This window comes from Lepisosteus oculatus, chromosome 24 (assembly GCF_040954835.1).
Source record: "Lepisosteus oculatus isolate fLepOcu1 chromosome 24, fLepOcu1.hap2, whole genome shotgun sequence".
Lineage (NCBI taxonomy): Eukaryota > Metazoa > Chordata > Actinopteri > Semionotiformes > Lepisosteidae > Lepisosteus > Lepisosteus oculatus.
The window spans coordinates 184,365-190,558 of record NC_090719.1 but is presented as its reverse complement, the minus strand read 5'-3'; the positions used below and the strand labels follow the sequence as shown (position 1 = coordinate 190,558).

Below are 6,194 nucleotides of genomic sequence, written 5' to 3'. Positions count from 1 at the left end.
TCCGTAACATATAAAGCTATATCTCTGAGATTATCTGTAATACTGCCATTAATTTTTAACTTCTCAATCAATTTATATTCTAAATTTCTTTTTTCTAAGCAACGTGAGGTGACTCGTCAGTAAACAAACTCCCCAGCGACGTCTGGATTTCAATAACTCTCTGCCCTGCAATACGGTTTTCCAGGAGTCCGCAGTGCTTAACGAGCAGAGAGCGGAACCACAGCATCCTGGGCCGCGGCTACACACCGACCTCGGGCGACGGACCGGCTGTCGCGCTAATCACGCATCAGATCCGGTTTCGTCGTAGTTAAGTGACGTCAAATGAGCGGCGCAGGGCTTGTCCAATCACCGCCGTTGGCTGGAAAAGGCGGGATTTCCTTTTAGTTTTTGTGAGTGACACCGCAACTAGCCAATCACCACGGACTTCCCTGTTCTTCCACGGAATTACCGCCCTCAAGTTGAGTGACTCGGCTCAGAACCAATCAGCGCCGAGATTTCGGCAGGAGGCGGGGTAGATAGGGTTTTCGTCCAATCACAATTACAATTCCGGGACTTTACCTAATTACGGCGGGCGGTGACACTTCCGAGAAATGTCCACTGGGCGGCAACAGAGATACACGAGTCTAAGGCGGTGAGTCTCAAAGCGCTGTCGAAGACTTGTTGTGCAGACATTGAATTTTTTTTCAGAAGTGTAAATATATTATACTATGTACCCCTGATGACATTATTGATTTGCTATATATACTCTTGTTATGTGTCGTATTTATTTTTATTGCTACGTGAGTTAAAAAGAACTGCACTTCTGAGAAATGTCCACTGGGCGGCGACAGAGATACACGAGTCTATGGCGGCGAATCTTAAAGCGCCTCCATACAGATCCTCGTTGTGCAGAGATTGAAAATCAAAACAGATGGTAACTGTGACTTTTGTGACAGCAACTCTGAAAGCTAGCTAATGTAAAGAAGGAAACTAATATTGACATTACTTTTAAAGAAGTAAAATCATGCTACATTTAAACCCATTGAAAGTAATATGAAAATATCGTTTGTATTTAAAAAAATATTATACTTCCACGATATAAATAATTAACGAAATGCTGTGAGAGGAGACCCATGTTTGAACACTTGAAAACGGATGTAAATGCGTTTGTACAGACAATTTGAAACATGTACGGACCTTATCTGCTTTTGTTTACTATTAAACAAGATTACTTGTTTAATCTTTTTGCATAACATGTACATGTATTATTGTATGTACCCCTGACTTTACTCTATGTTATATGTATTCTTGTTTTTATGGCATGTATTGTTGTTATAATTAAAAATAAAAAGACGCGAATCGATTACGTCAAAAGGAAGTCGCCACAGGGCTTGTGGGAAATGTAGTCTTTATAGTGCTCTGGACTGCGCTCCACACGTGTTCCGCAGATTTGATTGAGCATCAGAATTAATTATACAATGTCAGTGTATTTACCGTGTCGCGGATTTCTATGTCTGTCTTACAAGACGGACTCGGCAGGAGCTCTTTCTTGCTCTCCGGAGTGAAGCTGCTCTGGGAAGAGACGAGCAAATCTTCAGACTCTTTGTAAATGAGACATCATGACAGCTGTGCCGAACTGCTCTTTATTGACCTGTTGAACCTGTTTGTGTAAAAAGCAGGAGTCTTGTGTACCCCTGATTGTGTTATGTGTACTCTAGTGTGTTTGCAGCGCTCGTCCTGCCTGGTTTATCAACTCGACACAGAAACAAAACCCACTGCCGTCGTGTCTGTAGGTTTTTGAGCTCTCTTGTCTTGTTTGCAAACTTTTCTCCGGTGTTTATTTTACTTTGTTAAATAAAACGTGGTTGCCGGGGCAACGGAGCTGCAGTAGTTGTTGCCGGAGCGGGTCTGACCTCCAGCAGGTCAACAGGCGGCTTTTTTAATCTAATCTGCGAGAAAAACAGAAACTTAAGAAACTTGAGTCTAAAAAGCGCTGGCTGGAGTATTTTGTGGAAGAAACGGTGACTCGCAGGCTGTGGGACAGGACTATCAGGGACACATCAGCGCTGGACACCAGCCTCACACCGCTGGGCTCACTGCGCCATGAGCGAGTCCGTCGGCGCCTCCTCCTGCTGGGGTGTGTTACTGCAGGAGTGAGGAGTCTCCGGTCCCCGGTCGCGTCATGATCTGCAAGTGGAGGTGAGAGACGGCGGCGCAGTGGGTGGCAGCGCTGGGAGCCTGGATTTAGTTCCTGGGGTGATGTGTGTGTGGAGTTTGCATGCTCTGCCTGTGTTCTCATGGGTCTGGTTTCCTGGGGTGCTGTCTGTGTGGAGTCTGCATGCTCTGCCCCTGTTCTCATGGGTCTGGTTTCCTGGGGTGCTGTCTGTGTGGATACCTGGTGAAGAGACCCAGTGAGTGTTTGTGTGGCCAGCTGCGTCAACTTCAATAAAACTGGCCTTTTGGTTTGTTTGAGTGCTGACTTGCTATGGTGTATTTTTTCTCTCTGTGAACAACACGTCCTACGGCCAACACTACCCACACAGGAGGTGTGTGCGTGACAGCTCCTCACCTGCAGCAGGAGTCCAACTGTGCACAGATTTCTTGTTGGGTTTTGTTGTTTGAAGTTTCTGTTTGTATGTAGGAAGCAATTGTGCCATCGCGTGGTCCGAGTTATAGCACGCGACGAGAGCTCCCGAAGAGCGCCTGCCTCCTGCCCGATTCGACGTCTAAAATCATCACAGAACGGTGAGGAGCCTCTGACACAGCCCCCAGTACTGGGTGTGCAGAAAGAATCCTATTGTACAGTTTTGGTGTGAAATGGCCTCCAGTTCTTGTAACATGATGGGTTTCTCTGGACTGCAGTCCCAGTGCACTCTGCTTTGGATTTGCAGTGGTGTTTTCTACAATGGAAAACCCTTTGTTTGTACAGAATGGAAATGGCAGTCTGCATGTTTTAATAATCTAATGTGATCATGTACTACAGCTTAAACACTGAGCCAGGTGACGTTTGATTCTAAAAGATTTCTCCATCATTTCAGCCCGGCAGCTCCTCCTCCCTTCCAGCTGAGACTCTTCCCTCTCCAGAGGTGGGTTAGTGCTCTCAGGTCATCTTCTCTCACACAGCTGCGGGGCAGAAACGCTACTTCCACTGGGCAGAGAGCAGACGGGCAGTGGGAAGGGCAGCCCTGTGTTTGGGGATCAGGGCTGTCCCTGCTGAGGGATGCTTTCAGAGCCAAAGCAACTGGCTGGGTTATGAACTTTATGGTGTGATCCAAATAAGACATACAAAGACAGAGAATGAGAAAGAAATAGTATTGCATGTATCTGATCAAAACAGTCTCTTTCAGACAAAACAAATATTGAACAAAAACTTAGTTGCAACACACTGCACTACACTTTCTTCTAGGCTGACATTACTGATAGTTTGTGCTGTCTTCCTTTCAGTCTGCAGGGTGTGCATCTTTTTCCTCAGCTTCCTACACGAGGAATCAGTTTCTCCTGCCCTGGTTTCACTCCTTTATATCTCACAATCTTCTGCAGCTCCTGGAGGCTGACGACATGTTTGCTGTTTCTGAAAAATTGCTGACTGGCTCATCAGCACAATTGCTGATTCAAAATCCTTTACTCACATGTTGCCTTAGCCTCTGTATCACAGAGATGTGTGCTTTTCTGGGTTGGGTAGATCAATAGTGTGCTTTTGCTCAGTTGCTCTGCTCAATGCGTGGTCTTTTAACTCCGGCTGGGTACGAGCACCTCACTCTCCACACGGCTTTCCAAGGCTCTGTCATCGTGTGTGAGGATGTTGTGTAGCTCGTGAAACAGTTCCCCCATTTGAGCCCTGGATTTACTGGGTACTTGAATACCTGAATCTTGCCATCAGTCCTGATCACCTTGTTTTTGTTCTGCAAGGACAAGGCACCTCCCCAGCACTGAACACAAACTGATACTGGCGGGTTGATTGTGTTGTGGTGTGAGTTTGTGTCTGTGGGGGTGAGGTGTCCCCTGCAGCGCGAACAAACATGCAGACTCCACACAAACAGCACCCCTGGAATCAAACCCAGGGCCCCGGTGCTATGAGGCAGCGATGCTAACCACTGTGCCGCAGTGTTGCCCCCTTTGAAAATGTCTGACTTCCGTTTAATTTGAGGTCACAAGCTTATAAATGGTCTCACAACGTTTGTCTCATCTCAGGTTTCTCTGACCAGTCCCAAGGACCTGTAGTCACTGACAGCTTCTGCAGTCTGACGGTTCATTTCAGTAGGCTGGAGGGATGGCGCAATTATCCTCAAATCAGTGAGTATTGTTTTGCTCTTGTAACAAGAGAAGTCAACAGACTATTCCGTGAAACTGTTCAGACTGGCCCGTGGTGATTTTCTGGGTCCTTTAGTAAGCTGACCGGGACTGTGTCATCGACACACTTTGTGAGAAGCCAGTCTATGTGTTTGCTCTTGTGATCATTCGTGAACGAATGTAAGAGAGTGTAAGAGAGGGAGAAGATTCGGCCCTGGAGTGATCCAGTTTTCTATTTAACAACCTCAAACTGCAGGAGAGAAATGCTTCATTTCTAAGATGGAAATATAATCAGAAAGTATAATTAGCCATTTGTGTATATCATGTCAAAAAATGTTTTATATATAAAAATAATTTAGGAGAGACATTTGCTTAATAAGGCAGTAGAATAAATGTTGTGATGCTGGTGTGATGGTGCTCTCCAACAAACTGATACAAATGGACAGAGAGACAAAGTGAGAAAGAAAATGTATACATAACAGACATATATGCAGAATACAATACAGTACTATAAAGTACAGTACCCTAGAGTGAAGATGGAAATCATTCATTCTGGCGCAGAAGAAGTGAATCTGCTCTCAATGGTTTTCCTGTACAATTGGAACACGTTGTGAATTCTACATAATTCACAGGAAACAAAATAAACAACTCATTCACTCCCCTGCTGTCCGTGACCCAGAGCTCAGTAATCATTTCACTACTGAAGATCATGCAGTTTTTAATGCTTTTCATTTTAACATCCTACTTGTTAATATTTCCTCTTAGATGAGAATATTCTCTTCGGCGTGTCTTTACAACTCTTCTCTTATTGCTCCTCTTGTCAGTAACCCGGTGTGAAAGCTCTCTCTGTCGGAATCAATGTCTTACCTCTCCGTCTTGTGTTTCAGGTCTCCTCTGGCTGCTGACCCTGCCGTCAGGACAGAACACATCCCGCACTGACCACACTGCTGGGTTTACTGTACGTGACAATAAAGAGCTTGAGCAACACATCTAATGTGATCTCTGCACGCTTCCCGAGTAGGGTCAAGCAACGTTCTATATAGTGCACATCATCATCGGGATGAAAAACAAAAATCCCCAGTGGGAGTCCAGTCTTTCCCTGCTACGCAAATTGCTTTTCGTTAGGTGAGGTCGCAAATTCTTATTGGAGAATGTTGTACAGTTTCTTAATGCAATAGGGCAAGTAAGACTGAAGTTCCCCCCGTGTTGGCCAATCAGTGGAACGAAACTGAAAAAAGCTCCTTGAAACTGTGATTCATACACTTGTACACTGGCTCAGCATGGTGCTCACCTTGGGTGTCTGCTGAAATTTGATTTTTTTTCAGGAGCACTGTGACCCAGAGCTCAATAATCATTTCAGCTACTGAAGATCATTCAGTTTTTAATGCTTTTCATTTTAACATCCTACTTGTTAGTATTTCCTCTTAGGTGAGAATACTCTGGTACTTTTCTGGGTCTTAGTTGAGTGAGCTTTATTAGAATAATTGAACAATACTTTCACCTCCACATAACACTCATAGATTTTTCAAGGGTTAAATATGGGAGCTACGTTTCTTACATGTTTCCTTTTGTAAGTTGATTCACAAAGCTTTCACCGCCTCCACTCCAGTGAATCACTTTGTTTAGCAAGTGATCAGGTGTAACAGTTTAATTTCTTCCTGCAAATAATGCCTTTTCCTTTTTCATCCCATTCAAGTCTCCGTCCTAGTTAAAGTCATTGTGATGTAGAACGGCAGTGGTCCAGTTGAAAGGTTCAAGGTTTCACTGTGTTTTAGAGTGCAGATAAAGAAGATAATAGGAGAGGAAACTGGAAAAGCCGTGACTCTGTCATTCCATTCAATTCAATTTATTTTCATATAGCACCTTTCACAACAAGGTTGCCCCAAGACGCTAAACAATGCAGGTAAATATACATTTTGTGAATA

General features: G+C 44.5%; 1 long non-coding RNA gene across 1 annotated transcript; it reads left to right on the top strand.

Moving 5' to 3' along the window:
• Positions 1-4,176: 4,176 nt before the first annotated feature.
• Positions 4,177-5,256, top strand: LOC138225006 (uncharacterized). Its single transcript, XR_011183536.1, has 2 exons — positions 4,177-4,272; positions 5,157-5,256. It is a non-coding gene; the product is annotated as an uncharacterized lncRNA (long non-coding RNA).
• The last annotated feature ends 938 nt before the right edge of the window (positions 5,257-6,194 follow it).